The sequence below is a fragment of the Lepidochelys olivacea genome (genome assembly GCF_965140295.1).
Source record: "Lepidochelys olivacea isolate rLepOli2 genome assembly, chromosome: 24".
NCBI lineage: Eukaryota > Metazoa > Chordata > Testudines > Cheloniidae > Lepidochelys > Lepidochelys olivacea.
The window spans coordinates 3343060-3359636 of record NC_140434.1 but is presented as its reverse complement, the minus strand read 5'-3'; the positions used below and the strand labels follow the sequence as shown (position 1 = coordinate 3359636).

The following is a 16577-nucleotide window of genomic DNA, read 5'->3' as shown; positions in this document are numbered from 1 at the left end:
GAGGCTTGTGGAAGGGTTATTAATGTTGCAACCCAGATCACTTGGAGCTGGAATGACTCAGTATTAAGGTAAAATATTAGCAGCTTTATTGAGCACCCCTGTCCCCAAGGGTCCTGTCCCCCAGCATGCACCAGGTCTCATGCAAAACCCAAGATGGAATCTTCATTGCTTGCTCTATTGTGGGTGATCTAAAGTCCTGGTCAGGAACAGAGAAGGGGATTTTTAGGGAGGTGCTCAGGATTCTCTGTTGGTTTCAAATCTGTATGACCAACCACTAGAGAACAAAGATCACAGTGAATTTCCATTACATAACCAAATAAAAGGTTACAGTTCTCAGAAATTAGCATTATCTTTTGACTAAAAGGGCTGTCACTTAGTTGTGGGGAAATGTGACCTCTTTCTTCATATGGTGACATTGCTCACAAGGTTGAAGGTTTACTGGGAAATTAAAGAGAAACCCTAACTTCTTAGATTCTCCTCTGCTTTCTCAGCTTCTAGCTGTAGCATATTTAACCAGACTAATCAAAAGCCAAATACAGACTTAGTATGTAACAGGGCTTATCTGAACCATCATCCAAGACTTGCATCTTATAGTAATAGCATTAGTACCATCCATGAGCTAATAAAGGATAAGGCTGACTTCACATGCATAACTGAGACTGGGTTGGATGCTGCTGCAGGACCATTACTGGCACAGGTGTCACCAATGGGTATATCATTCAGTGTGAAGTTAAGGAGGTGGGGTATATGGGGAAGCTAGGCTCTTTGTACAGAACTATAAATGCAGAAGATCTCTACCATTAAAGGTAGATCTGACCAAATGTGTCCGTCAGGTGTGTGTGTGGCGGGCTCGGGTTCAGCTGGTAATATGGGATGGATCGTGGGGAGGGGATGGGGAGAGTAATACCTTGTATTTAGCTGTTTACCCGACCCGAAGAAGAGCTCTGTGTAACTCGAAGGCTTGTCTCTCTCCCCAACAGAAGATATGACCTCACCCACTTCATCTCTCTCAAACCCCGGGACCGACACAGGTACAACAGCACTGCAAAAACTAATGCAGGGGCATGCCGACCATCTACGTGAATCTGAAGAGTGTAAACGTCACCTAAGGAGAGGAACCATATGGGAGACTAAGGCATCATTGGGATGAATATGAACAGGATGAAATGACCAGCGGCTATTTTAAGATGAATATAAAAGCAATAATACAGATGTATAAGGCTGAGGAACAATCTCCCCAAGGACATGCTGGAAGCACCAGCTTGGGACATAGCTAAACTCTACTAGACAAAGCATTGGAAAATATACTCTAGGGAACACACTTCCACTAGTCTAGGGATGGACTGTAATAGATGGACTTAACATTTGCAAAACTTTTAGGATTTTTTGATAAGGGCTCCTGGATTTTTTCTCCTGTTCTGGTGGTTTCAGACACATGCTTGTAAGAATCTGCTGTTGTTTTGCTTCCCATCAGTGTTCTCACCATTTGTATATTTCTCCCAAACAGAACGACTGACAGAGTCAGATATCAGCATCGTCCCCGGGCAGGACTCCGTGCGCACTGTGAATGGGACGTGTATCATCACCCTGAACTGCTCCCTCCCGGGGGAGGAGAGGACTTGACCTACACCTGGACCCAGACAGCAGAGAGCTCTGTTGTCTCCAGTGGGGCATCCATTCTCATCTCGCACAGACTCGGAAGTGGGGTCTCACCTGTTACCTGCACGGCCAGGAACCCCATCAGCAACAGCTCAAAATCAATCTCCCCACAGGAGGTTTGTGAAGGTAACATTCTACAGCAAGGATTTCTATTACAAAAAATTCTCTTCACCTTTTAGGCTAATCATACATTATTTGCTTAGGGGTACAATTCACCCCCTGTGTAAAGGACCAGTACAAGCCCTGTGCCCCAGTTAAACCCCATACAAGCCCTCCTTTAATGATTTAAGCTGAATATAGACCTTGGGCTGACCCCTCCGGTTGGGGTGAATTTCACCCTGGTGACACTGGGAAAATATTCTTTAAAATAATCTGTAAAAACAATTAGAAATAGATTTTGTCACATTATTTCTGTCAACTCCAAATGCAGCATTTCATCCTGATCCGATTTTGATCCTGACAATACTGATTGTATAGATTCTATCCAAGATCAAGAATATCCTTTTATGCAGGTAGTGTGGTTTAAAGGGGGAAAGCTGGTCAGAAAATGGGGTTTTTTACCTGCAGAAAATTTAAATATTTTGGGAGAAATATTTTTCTCAAATGTTTTGGCCGAAAACCTAAATAGCTCAATTTGGAAATGCTGCCACCATGCCTTATGGGAGTTGTAGTTCAGATGCCTCATATTCCATTCTCTTCTATACACTAGGCTCCTTGATCAGAATATATCTCCCATGGTGCACCACAGACACCACTCTTTGTGAGGGGAGGTTGTGTATCATGGGAATCACTGGCCATGGTGCATTATGGGAGATGTAGTCAAGTTGGGGAGCCTGGCCCATAAGGAAGAATAGGGAAATGCGGCAACCAAACTACAACTCCCATGAGGCATAATGGCAGCATTTCCTTAATGAAATATTTCAGGTTTTGGTCAAAATATTTTTTTTTTCTGATAACTGATTTTTTTTTTCTGTTTTCTACCTCTGATTTCGGGGGGAAGGGGAACAAAATTTTCTGTGGAAAGGAGACACTTGTTGCAATAAATTTAATTTTGTCAAAAACCCAATTATCCAATAAAAACCAGTTTAGATGGATGCTTTCTGACCAGCCCTATAATGCGTCCTTAGTGCAGATGAGAATTAGGTTGGCTAAGTCCTTAATCAATTCCAGGTCTTGATTCTGCAATCAGACTCCAGCATCCATACAGAACTTCAAAGGGACTATGCACAGGGATGTAATCACATGGTTGTAGAATCTTAGGGTGACCAGATGTCCTGATTTTATAGGGACAATCCCAATATTTGGGGCTTTGTCTTATATAGGCGCCTATTACCCCCCACCCCCGTCCCAATTTTTCACACTTGCTGTCTGGTCACCCTGTTGAATCTGGGCCTTTCCCTGAAAGTATCCAAACCTCTTTCTTCAGCTGTTCAGACCAGAACATTTCTTGAGGTATGGGCTGTCTTACAAAATTTCCTGTATTGTCTCACTCTGAGTAGGTCATACTTACCATAGACTACATTGATTGTGATATTTCAGAACTTCTATTTCCAAAGAAAACCAGGAAGTGTAGAGTCTGCAGCAAATATGGATTTTTTTTAAAATGGTAATTCAAAATCGTTATAACAAAAAAAGTTCCAAATTTGGTTTGAGTTTTAGATGAAACATAAGGTCCAATCTTATTTTATCCAAATCACTTATTATTTTAGTAAGGTCTTTAGGTTCAGATCTTAAGGTCTTTACTCAGTTTTACACACACATTACTCAGACAAACTCTCATTAATTCCATCACGGGGTTTTGGTGGCAACATGAGACATGAATGTGACACTATTTACAAGCATTCAGTTAAAAGGGGCTATTCTGAAACCTCTCATGATCTGCAGGTATCATCATATGGTAAGACCAGAAAGCACCTGGGCAGCTCCCTACCTGCATATGGTCATTAGTACTTTCACTGATTCTGGCAATGCATATTGATATTTCTGGAATCAAGAGATAATCTCATGCCCTCCTTCCTGCCACACTGTGATGCTGTGCATATGTATCCCAACTTTGATGCAAAAATTGGAAACAGTAGCCCAGATTTGGGGCTATGCTGCAGCTGCTTTATGCCAGGGGGTTAAAGGAAGGAGGAGCACAGATCCCAGTCCTGTCCTAAAATCCGAGGGAGCACTCTCTATCTTCTTGGAGGGTGGGGCAGGTCCCCCTCCTCCGAGGCTGGAGTAGAGGCAGTGAAGTCCTCTAATCTCCTCACCTTCTATATAGGAAGATGTGACTCCAGTGAAGAAGGTAACCTCCAATGCAAACTCAGCTTTTGGGGAGAAAGACAGACAGATAATTGATAGAATTTTTTACATATAGGGCCTTATTCTCATTTACACTAGAGCCAGAGCACCCATGTTCCCTGGAGGGAGTGTTATTCAGTAACAGACATCAGTAAAACAGGGAGGAAGGCAGGGAGTTAGGGTGGGACCAACTCAGCCATATGGACAGAGCAGTGCACAGGGTTTAATAAAATTGTTCAACATTCCTGGTATAGCAAAAGGGAATAAGGTACGTTTGTTCAATGTAACCTGCCTTCAGCTTCAGTCTTTGCTAAAGCAGCACACTAAGTCCCCTTTAGTTGCCTCTGGCAGCTGTAGTTTACATTAACACCCACTTTAAGACCCTTTTACCTAGTGTCAGGGATCCTGGGTGTTTGTACATTCCGGTCGGATGCGGGGATTCAGCATGCGTAGACATACTTACCTAGCGCCAATAAGAGCACAGGCAGCTGCATGGGCTCGATGCTAGAACCGCCTTCCTAGGACCCTGGGTGCGTACTCGAGCGATTGCTGGTCATGCTGCTGCAGCTTCACTGCTGTTCTTACTTGAGCGAGCTAGATCAAAGCTAGCTCGGGTATATCCACTTGAGTGCCAATCACACCTCTGACGGCACTTGCAAGTTAGAGCGCATTAAATCAGCCCCGGGCGCCCTGACTCCTGAGGAGTCCACACTGGCAAGGCACTTAGAGGGCCTGGACTCTGCAGCTGGAGCACTCCTGGTAATCCCCTCCACGAGACGCATAAAGCTTGCTGTGCCCTGGCTGAACGACATGTTGCATTCCCGCACTGTGATTGGCCTCCGGGAACGTCCCATAATCCCCTGAAGTCAAGTGGCCGCTCTGGTCATTGTTTTGAAGTCAGCTGCAGTATGCTTATCTCCTTCGGGACAAAGCAACCCATTACTGTGGAATGCAGCTGCTGAGGCAGGCGTTTGTGTGTGTATGTGAGGGAGAGAGAGGCGGGGGATGGGTGGGTCTGCTGCTGTCTGAATTTACAAGACAGCATGCCGACACACTCTTTCCCTCCCCCCACATACACACAACACACTCCCTGTCACACTCTACCCCCCCCCCCCATTTGAAAAGCACGCTGCAGCCACTCGCACACTGGGACAGCTACCACAATGCACTGCTCTCTGTGGCATTGCGAGAGATGCTAACGTGGCCACGCCACTGCGCTTGCAGCTGACAGTGTGAACCCACGGCAGCGTTTTCCCTGCTGCTGTCTCCGAAGGCTGGTTTAACTGCCAGTGCTTTACATCTTGCAAGCGTAGCCAAGCCCAGTGTAGCCAAGCCCAGTGTGGCTTATTTCCTTTTGCCACAGGAACAGCTAGCCCAGTAGAAGCACTTTTATAGTGATATAACTGCGTCCACACTGGGGAGGCTACACTGCTTTGGCTGTATTGGTATAGTTAAAGCAGTACAACTTGTGTGTGTAGACAAGGCATCAGTGTAAATGAGACTCTGGTCCATATTGCCTAGTGATCATCTACATGCAGGAAAATTTGGGGAAGAAGAGTCCCCTAGAGCCTTAATTGTTAATTGACGTCAGTACTAGAGCTGGTTTCGACCTGCTCTAATTGATATAGATTCTCCATCCAGGTCGAGTCTGAATGACAGTATTTGTAGAAAATAAGGCCTTGGCTACACTTGTGCGTTACAGAGCAATAAAGCAGCCCCAGGCGCCCTAACTCACTCCCCGTCCACACTGGCAAAGCACCTAGAGCGTTTAGACTCCACGGCTACAGCGCTGCTGGCAACCCACCTCGGAGAGAAGGTTAACGCTTGTTGCGTATTGGCTGAAACGCCCGGGCGTCTCTGTGAGTGAGGTGTTGCATTACTGCACTGTGACTGGCCTCCAGAAATGTCCCATAATCCCTGAAGTCAAGTGGCCACTCTTGTCATTGTTGTGAAATCGGCTGCAGGAATGTGGAAATGCCCTTTCAAAGCTCCATTTCGGAGAAGCCGGCTGCTTATCAGCTCTGAGAAAAAGCAACCATTTACTGTTTGCTTTGAGTGAATGAGAGGTCGGGGAGGAGTGGGGTCTGAACTTACAAGACAGCATGTTGATATACTCTCAGCACCCCAAAAACTCAGTCTCTCTCCCCCCACATACACACAACAAACTCCCTGTCACACTCCACCCCACGCCCCCGTTTGAAAAGCGCGTTGCATGCTGGGATAGCTGCCCATAATGCACCACTCCCAATGCCACTGCAAGTGCCGCAAATGTGACCACGCCAGTGTGCTGTCAGCTGTCAGTGTGGACAGACTGCAGCGCTTTCCCTACTGCGCTCTACGAAGGCGGGTTTAACTCACAGTGCTCTACATCTACAAGTGTAGCCATGCCCTAAGATGAGGAGCATCAGGGCTTTGTCCCTACTCGGCCCCACCCACTTCTCTTTCTCTCTCATACACCCACCCACCTCTTTTATTTGGCTGGCTATGGAGCTGCCAAGGAATTTGAACTCCTCTGAGATAGGTTTCTTATCTTATCCCCATTCTCTCCCCCATGCTGCATGCTGTCCCCACAAGCTGACCTCTCAACGTGGAGACCTACAACAGTGGCCACAGAAACTGGTGAGCTCCCCGACTCCTTTTTGGATATATTGAAATCCTGCTTTGCACGCCAGTGTGGCCCTGAAGCGGGCAAAGCTGACCAAGGAAGGATCACCCCATGGTAGATGGATCCCTGGGGGGTGTAGGTGTAGTGTTTAAGAACTGGGTAGTGTCCCTTTAAATACTTGTGAGCCCTCAAGTTGTGCTCATTGTGTCAAGTGTTCTAGAATGATGCCACTGAACGCTGCCAGAGCAGCAATGTATATATATGACATACAAGGCAGTGTATATATGTGCCTGCGCCTAACCTACATATATTATCTCTGGTGGTCTCCTAGAACACAGAGGGAACTAATAGCTGGCTCACAAACGATTTAAAGGGGCCCTACCCAATTCCTATACACTCCAGTAGGACCAGCATAGAAGCTGCTATGCCGCTACCTTTCCTGCTACAGATGTAGAGGACATGGGTGGTTGGAGGAAAGGGGACAAGGCCAGGTTTTTGTGGGGATCCGCAAATGAAAAAAAGGTTCAGAACCACTAATCTAAAGCGTTCAGCTTGCTCACAATAGAGGGAACACAAAGGCCATGGATCTGTGCGTTCTTACTGCAGTGCAGCATGTGTGGAGGGCAGGGGGGGTGTGATGGTCTGGGGGCGGGGGAGAAGGGTGACACAGACTCTGTTGAACAGCATTATGAGGCAGGGAATGATTCCTGACCTTCTCCCATGCATCCACCCTGCACCTAGTTTGGCTACTTGAGGCAGCTGCCAAGCAGAATGTTTTTGTTCATATGCACACGGTTCAGTTGCAAATGTAATGAATACTGGGCCTGACTCTCAGTCACCCTGTTCTTGTGCTTGGGACATGCGGGGGAGGGAAAGAAGATTCTCTGGGGGCCATTTCTGCCCATTTTAAAGCCCTCTCTGCTTCTGGAATGACCTAGAACCTTGGATAGGTATCTCTTTTAAAGTATTTTAGGTCTAAATTAATAAGGGTCTTAGTGTGACTGAGAATCAGACTCCCACAGGTTTACAAACACAGCAAGATAAAATTTGGCATTTTATTCACCAAATCTTTAGCTAGAAATACACACCACTGTTTGTCTGTCGCTGACTGATGTAGATCTTCATTCAAAACTTGTTTCAGAGTAACAGCCGTGTTCGTCTGTATTCGCAAAAAGAAAAGGAGCATCCGATGAAGTGAGCTGTAGCTCACGAAAGCTTATGCTCAAATAAATTGGTCAGTCTCTAAGGTGCCACAAGTCCTCCTTTTCTTTATTCAAAACTTGCACTTTAAAGATCTGCGGGACAAAAAGAAGTCCGACCTCCCCCACCCATTTGTGGGGGGGTTTATTGTTTTTTTTTTTCTTTCTATTTCTCACTGCTCAGTCATCTGCAGTTGCTGATTTAGGCGAGGAGTGGAAACAAATGTCTCAAGAAAGGCTTGCTCAAGTTGCTCTCATTAGAAATGCTGCAAAATGCTCTGCTTTCTCCAACATTTGCTGCAGAGCAGGTCTGCCCAGTGTAAGCCAGTGGCTGTCAATCTTTCCAGATGACTGTACCCTTTAAGGGTCTGATTTGTCTTGTCTATCCCCAAGTTACACCTCACTTAAAAACTATGTTTTGAAAATCAGACATAAAGATAGAAAAGTGTCACAGCACACTATTACTGAAAAATTGCTTGCTTTCTTATTTTTACCATATAATTATAAAATAAACCCATTGGAATATAACTATTGTACTTACATTTCAGTGTATTATATACAGAGCAGTATAAACAAGTCATTGTCTGTATGAAATTTTAGTTGGTACTGACTTCGCTAGGGCTTTTTATGTAGCCTGTTGTAAAACTAGGCAAATATATAGATGAGTTGATGTACCCCCTGGAAGACCTCTGCGTACCCCCAGGTTGAGAACTACTGGTGTAAGAGATCAAGGCCTTGAGGGAATGCAGATGTATATGGGGAAGTAGCTCAAGATAATGGTGGAACCTGTAGTACTGAAAGGACTTGAAGAGCAGAAATCAGTGGGGGGGGGGGGGGGGATTTTAAGGAACGGGTTCACTTCCACTGAACTCAGGAGGAGATATAATACGTATTACAGTAGCATCTAGATGTCACAACTACATCTTGGCCTTGTTGTGTTAGGTGCTGTACAAATATATAGCAAGAGACAGTCCTTGGCCCCAGAAAGTGTGGGACCAGATATACAAAACTATTTAGGGATGCAGATAGACATGAAGTGAGATTTCCAAATGCACCTGAGCAGGTTAGGTGCTTTTGTCAATTTCACTAGGCACCTATTTGCATATTTAAAACCTAAATACCTTTGCAAATCTGGCCCTTGCAGTCCAAATAGTGGTTTTTTCTTTCTGTATTGGGATGGGGACTAATGAAGGGTTGGTCGGGGGATGCAAGAAGGGTTGAAGCCTTGGAGGTTGTTGTTTATTTGGGTTTTCAGTGGAAGGGGTGTTGTATTTTTTGCTTTCTCTGATAATTTTGCTTTGTAAAATCAACACAAGCTCTTCCTGTAACCCCCAACCCCCCACCCCCAAATCCAACCCTGCATGTCGAGGGAGGTGGGTTTTTTCGTTTGTTTGTTTTAAATGCCAGACAAGAGGCTTTGCTGAGCATCTTCTCTGGACTTCAGGTGTGACCCAGTTCTTTGAAGAGGTGAATGTACCTCGGTTTCAGAGAACGCGCTTCAGAGCTTGATCTTTATGTGAAACTTCCACTGAGCTTTGTGCGGAGGGTTACAGCTGGAGTTTTTGTGTAGCTCTCTTACACAAAGTGGTACCATTTTAGCTATACCAGTATATCTGGAATATTGCACCCCCCCAGTATGGACACAGTTATACTGGGATAAATGTGCCTTAGATCAGAATAGCTATTGCTATATGGAATGGGGAATAAGCTATTCAGGTTGTGATAGATACTACAACCACAAGTAGCATCTTAGAGGACTATTGTGTTCATCTTATGAAAATTACCAGTGCATGTTCTATGGATCTTTGTGGGGCAGGGACTGTGTTCAACAGCATGTGGGGGGGTGTTACCACAGCTCCTCCAAGAACCAAAACCATGGAGGGGGCGGGGGGAATTTCTTCTGGGACAGTAAACAGCCCCAGAGAAGTACCATTTCTAGCAAGAATACCATAAACTACTGCAGGCCAGGTCCCAGAGGCCCAAGAGAACAAAAAGTTTTTTTATATAAAAAGCTGGATTTAAACAGACCCAAGGTGCTTATCTTGGGCTACAAACTGACATGACCTGTTCACCAAGGGGTAAACCCTTAGAAAAAGGTAAAGCCCCAGTCTGGAGGGAGAAGGATCCAGTCCCTGCCCAGAAAGTGGTGATGGCTAAAGACCTGGGACCTAAGGGTATGTCTACACTGCAACATAAGCCTGGGCTTGAGCTCGGGCTCAAAGCCTAAACCCATTTGCATCTACACTGCAATTGAGCTAACCCAGGGCTCCACACTTCAGGTAAGCCAAGACCTAGGACACAGGGTCCGAGCCCTATTGCTTTGCCCTGTAGATGCTGCCCTGCTTGACTCCGGTCCTGGGAATCAGCCATAAAAATCCCACAATTCCATAGGACAGCTTCCTTAATCTTCTCTATCCCAACAATCTGCAGTCCGTTCTACTGAAAACAGAAACCATGTCCCCTTTTGCGAATGGCAGCAGCTCGGGTCAGCATTAACCCATTCTCTTCTGATCACTGATCCGCATATGCACTATCAGAGAGCCTGTTGGGTTCGCAAGGGAGAGCAAACCGATCAAGCCTTTTGCAAAGTGAGCTGCTCCAAACTTCCTGTAACATGCAGTGCAGGCAGTAAAGTTTTCCCACAGTGCATCATGGTCCTAGGGCTAGAGGCGGCCACATTTGGGGGGCTGCTAGAGACTCTGGGACATGGTTACTTTGTAGTGCACACAGCCAAGTCAGTGTGGACATCAGATCCCTAGGTTCGAGCACGGGTTAGAAGTCTTAACGTAGGGTTAAAATACAATGTAGATGCTCAAGCCCAGGGTTCCTTAACATGGGTCATAGAACCATAGGGTTAGAAGGGACTGCAAGGGTCATCTAGTCTACTCCCCTGCCAAGATGCAGGATTAGTTGTGTCCATGTATGTTGTGTCAGCTGACTTGAGTCTCACTAACGCTGGGCTTACATTGCAGTGTAGACATACCCTAAGAAGGCATCCCTTGAGCAGACCATGTAGGAGGTCCAAGGTGCAGTTACCTCAAATCTATGACACAAGTATAAGGCACATTTATCTTGGTATAAGGGGTGGTTCCAGTATAAATATATCAGAAAAAAAAGCACACCCCGTAACCATCATAGTTCTATCGAGACAAACACTGAGTGTTGACCAGCCCTTGTAGCATTCGTTTGTAAACCGCCTGACTGAGGACCAAATTGTGAGTGGCCTTACTAGGTTCTTATGGAAAAGTCCTAGAGAGTTTAGCAGGGGTGAAACAAACAGAAATCTATAGAAATGCAATAAGGTTTCTAGAGAAATCAATCTAAAAACCCATCAAACTTAAAAGAGAATAAGGTTCTTTCTTCATGTATTTTGTCCTATGAATTAGAATTCTATAGCAGGGATAAGGAGGACTTGTGGCACCTTAGAGACTAACCAATTTATTTGAGCATGAGCTTTCGTGAGCTACAGCTCACTTCTTCGATGAAGTGCAAAGACACCTTAGTCTTAGTCTAAGGTGCCACAAGGCCTCCTTTTCTTTTTGCGAATATAGACTAACACGGCTGCTCCTCTGAAACATAGCAGGGATAGAAATCTGTAAAATTCTCTCTATGGGGTTTTCCTTAAGCAATGCTCTTCTGAGCAAACACTTGCTAAGAGCTTGCTAACTGAACACATGGGACCTAATTCCCCACTGCCCTGTTCCCGGTATCATTTACAGTGGTGGAAAGTGAGGGCAAATTGGGTATAAAACACTACCATGCTGATTTTGCTTCCTACTCAGTTTGTAAAAGACGACAGAAGCTGCAAGGCAGTGGGGAATCAGGCTCCCAGGGCAGAGCTATGCAGAAACCATGCGGGGGGGGTGGGGGGGGAGACTCTCTTGTATTATAGCTTCAGTACTTTTGTTGTTCATCGTTATTACTGCTACGACTAAAAGCACATCGTTTCTTTCTTTAAAGGCTTCCAAAAGTCTTCCACTTTAGGTTTAGCTGCAGGTACATGTGGAGGTGTAGTTGCAGTTGCAAGTGTATTAACTGCAGCACGACTAGTCAGACAGCGGAGAAAAAGAGGTGAGTGTTTCAGTCTTTGGGAATCTGTCTAAACATCCTTAGAGCTGTGAAGAAGCCAAAATTTCCATTCGGCAGGAAATTCTGCCCTTTCAGAATCTGGTTTTGTTCCAAATGAGAAGGAAATGTCAAATTTCAAAATTCCCCAGGACACAGAATTTTTGAGAAAAGCATGAGGTCAGTCAAAACATTTAGTTTTGATAAAACAAACATTTTGTATATTTGTGTTTATATATTTTGTTTTATTTTATATTTAAAATTTTATTCTATGTTATAATTTGTAACCCTAATTTAATATAAAACAAAATAAATAAAAAAAATCAGAATGGTCTGTTCCTCCAAGGAGGCGCTGGGAGGGAAGGGAGGAGCTGGCTGCCAGTAGGTGCTAAGCACACACTATTTTTCCCAAGGGTGCTCCAGCCCCGTAGAGTCGGTGCCTAAGGTCTAGGTTTACTAGATCCTTCCTCAGCACCGCAGACTGGACTTGGTGACCTCTTGAGGTCCCTTCCAGCCCAACATTGCTGTGATTCTAATCACGGGTGGAGCATCCCACCAGCACTGGGTCTCTCATTTTGGAAGTCCGTCCTGCAGCGGAGCTCAAGTGTAGGGCAACAGTCCCATGGGTGACTGCGATGGGAGGAGGCTGCCTTGGTACCCCAAGGAGCACTGCTGTCACAAGGAAGTTTAGTCTTAGGGTTATGGCACTAGAATAGGATTCCTAAAATCTGGTTTCAAATCCTGGCACTGCCCCAAACTTCCTGTGTGCCCTTTGGCAAGTCACTTGCTCATTCTGTGCCTCAGCTCCCCATCTGTACAATGAGGGTGATTAAACTTCCTTTGTCTGGCTTTTGATTTAGACCAAACCCTTTGGGGCAGGGACCATTTCTTACTCTGTGTCTGTTCAGTGCCTGACAAAATGAAGCCCTGCTCGGGGATATTGGGATTGAAGCCTCCCCTTGCATTCCAGTCCCCACCCTTACCTCCCCTGCACATCTTACGTCACTCTACGTCCCTTCCCATGTGCATCTCCTTTTCCTTCCTAAGGAAAAGAACCCATATTATTTATCTAATGCAGACAGGAGACAATACAAATAAAGAGGGATTTTTGGGGTCGGGGGATTATTTGCTAATTGTATTACTTTAAAGACTGTTTTCTTTTGACTTTCCTTTCTCAGAAAGCCAAAGGCTAAATCCAGAACTTCGTGATCTAGGTAAGACACAGTCATTCCCCAAACAAGCAATTTCACTTTCCAAATCTTACTTTCCATTTGTACAATTGTAGGGAAACAAAACTACATTCTGCTGATTGGAAACAGGTCAGACCTTGCAAAAAAAATTAAAAACAAACAGCCGAAGGGTTTATTTCATGTACTTCTCTTTAGGTGGATGGTGCTTAGTTTAGGATTGAAATTAGGTGAAGGTTTCTAACCATCAGAGGAGTGAAGTTCTGGAACAGCCTTCCTGGGAGGGCGGTGGGGAACCTAACTTGCTTAAAGATTGAGCTTGATAAGTTTATGGAGGGGATGGTACAATGAGGTTACCTACAATTGCATATGGCCATCCACGACTGCTATGAGCAATGCCTGGAGATGGGACACTAGAGGGGGAAGGCTCTGAGTAACTACAGAGAATTCTTTCCCACCTGTCTGGCTGGTGGGTCTCACCCACATGCTCAGGGTCCAACTGATCGCTATATTTGGGACCAGGAAGGAATTTCCACTCAGGTCAGATTGGCAGAGACCCTGGGGGGTTTTCACCTTCTTCCGCAGCCTGCGGCACAGGTCACTTGTTGCTTTGAACTACAGTGGAGTCTCTGTAACTTGAAATCTATTAAATCGTTATTTGAGGACTTCAGTAACACAGTCAGAGGCTCTGGGTCTATTACAGAAGTAGGTGGGTGAGGTTCTGTGGCCTGTGATGAGCAGGAGGTCAGACAAGATGATCATGATGGTCCCTTCTGGCCTTAAAACCTGTGAGTCTCTGAGTACCTGAGCAATTTCATAATCGCAAACCCAAACGGAGACATAGCATACATACAACACAGGAAGCCAAATAATGTTCATAAGTAATGAGTCAAAGAGTATAAGGTGATTTATCTTATGCCTTCTTGCACTCCTTCACTGTATAAATTACACCAGTTTAGACTCAAAGTGTAATTTACACCTCCCCCTTACACACCACCTTGACATCTGGCCCATCATTTGTGAAATGCTTTAGGAACCTTGTGGGTGGAAGATACTGCAGAAGTGTAAGTGATTCTCACACTGTACATTATTTCTGCAAGACTATTACCCAACCTGCTGTGCTCCCCCGCAATGCTGGATTATGTTTTCAGCAATGCCTGAGTGACTTAGGAGCTTAAATCCTTTCAATAAGACTTAGAGCCCAGATCCTTAAAGGTATTTTAGGTTCTTAACTTCAATGGAAGTTAGGAGCTTACATACCTTTGAGAAGCTGAGCCTAGGTTCTGAAGAACCAGATTTTCAAAGGTATTTAGTCACCTAAAGTTGAAGACAGGCACCTAACCTGTTTTTGGATAGATGTTTTTGGAAATCCCACTAGGCACCTATCTGCATCCTTATGCACCTAAATATCTTTGAAAATCTGGCTCCATGTCATGCTTGAAAACTGAGACTTGGGCTTCTAAGTCACTTAAGCATTTTTGAACATTTTAGCCTTTGATATCCAGTGTCAGAAAGAGGGGCTAATCGCTGCTGTTAGTGCCTGAGATCTGCCAACTTCCTCCTTCCAACTGCTGGCTGCTTATCATGCTGCCACTCTTCACTGCTATCCCTCTTATTGGAGGAGCTGAGGGCAGGGTAGTGAGCTGAGTGGTCAGAGAGGAGCTGAGAAGCAAAGAGGGAGGAACATTCTGTCCACTTTGAAAACATGGTAGGTGTAGGAGGCAGGGATTGGGCTAGAGGTCCTGTCCTAGTCCTGTAAATTAGACAGGTTTGGTTGCACAGGACAGTCATAGGAAGGGTTGCGGTGTAGGTAGCAGTGAGGCAGGTGCCATTTTGTGTTTCTTCTCAGATGCAGAATGTCGCAGGGCCAATCACACACACTGGGCTCTCACTCCCTCTCCTGGCAGCTTTACATTTGTTCTTCCTTTGTCCGTTTTCTTTAATCTGGAATGAAATGCACCTGCATGGGAAAACACCTCTTTTAATCTCTGTTTACGGGAACGACAAAGATGCAGCTGAAAGGATGGGGCTATAAAACGACAAGGAGTTCAGAAAAAACGAAAGGTGCAAGGGAGAGATTTTCTGGTTAAAAGGGAAGAAAAATATAAGTGTCCATTCCCCCTTTCTAAGAATATGGAAAGGTTCCAGTTTAATAAAACAAAGGAAGAATTGGAAGCATGGGACTTGTAGCTTTGAACAGTAATTTCGTGCAAACACCCCTGAAGACAACAGCAAAAGATCTCACAAGAGCTAAAAAAACCACAAGAATGACATTGGCAGGTTTAAAGACTGACGCCGAAGCTGGGAGAGATGGAATATAAGGAGGAACGGCGCCGCTTCATAAGCAGCTGTCCCATGCTAGGAATGTATCTGTATTCAGGAGAACACTGAAGCACTTGCCTAAGCCCCAGTGCAGTTTATGGGACTTAAAGCTGGGTTTGACGGGCAGTATTACCTAGTGGACAGTGCCCTGACTAGGACTCAGAAGATCAGGGTTCTAGTACCGACTCTTCCACTAGCCTGATGCGTGACCATGTAGGAGTCAGTTTCCCGCTCCGTGCCTCACTTCCCCATATGTAAAATGGGGATAATGACCGCCTTTGTAAAGCGCTTTGAGGTCGACTGATGAAAACCCCTAGACAAGAGCTAGATATTAATTACTCTTAAAGCTAACCATGTGTTTAAGTTTTTTCCTGAATCAGGGCCATTATGTACCAAAGACTAACCTCTACAGCTGCAAAGTATAAAGGTCTTTTTAAGAAACCAAACGGAAGGAGCAAAGATGCCAGGATTGTCGCCACTCAACAAATGCTTCCCATTCCCTGGACTTTTGATAACTCATTTTGGAGTTGTCGTCATCAACACAACCTGCAGGCCAGAGGAGAATTAGTCCCGGGGCTGTGCAGACTGGACATGTTACAAAACGAGCCATTGTGTTCTATTCCTCTTTCTCCCATGGAGACTTCATATTTATTCTCTGTTGTTTTTCCTTAATCTGAAATAAAGGCTACATACATGGAGAAGTACCTGGTTTGCTCTTTATGGTTGGAGATGTCTTAACATGGATATCCAAGCCCCCTATGGCAGTGGTGGGTGGGATCTGGCAGATCCCTGATACCTCTGCTAGTTTGGTTTAGTTTTAAGGCTGTGTGGTTTTAAGTTTAGTTTTAAGTTTTATAGTTTTTGTATCAGAGCACTGAGAGCAATTTCTCAAATCTTGATTGTAAAAAATTCACAAATTTTGAATTTTCAACCTCCCCTTCCTTCCCCCCCCTCAACATAAACTGCTGCAAATGGCCCACCTTGATTATCACTAAAAAAGATTATCACTACCCCTCCGCTCTCCTGCTGGTAATAGCTCACCTCTCCTGGTTACTATTGTTACAGTCTGTATGGTAACACCCATTGTTTCATGTTCTCTGTGTATATAAAATCTCCCCACTGTATTTTCCACTGTCTGCATCCGATGAAGTGAGCTGTAGCTCACGAAAGCTTATGCTCTAATAAATGTGTTAGTCTCTAAGGTGCCACAAGTCCTCCTGTTCTTTTTACGGATACAGACTAACACAGCTGCTA

General features: G+C 44.9%; 1 pseudogene across 1 annotated transcript in view; it reads left to right on the top strand.

Moving 5' to 3' along the window:
• Nucleotides 1–16577, top strand: part of LOC311512804 (SLAM family member 9-like) — a 42671-nt pseudogene that overhangs the window by 19949 nt on the left and 6145 nt on the right. Inside the window, exons 3-6 of the transcript XR_014714633.1 lie at nucleotides 1508–1785; nucleotides 6520–6564; nucleotides 11710–11820; nucleotides 12993–13028. The product of XR_014714633.1 is annotated as an SLAM family member 9-like (transcript). The remainder of the gene's footprint in view (nucleotides 1–1507; nucleotides 1786–6519; nucleotides 6565–11709; nucleotides 11821–12992; nucleotides 13029–16577) is intronic.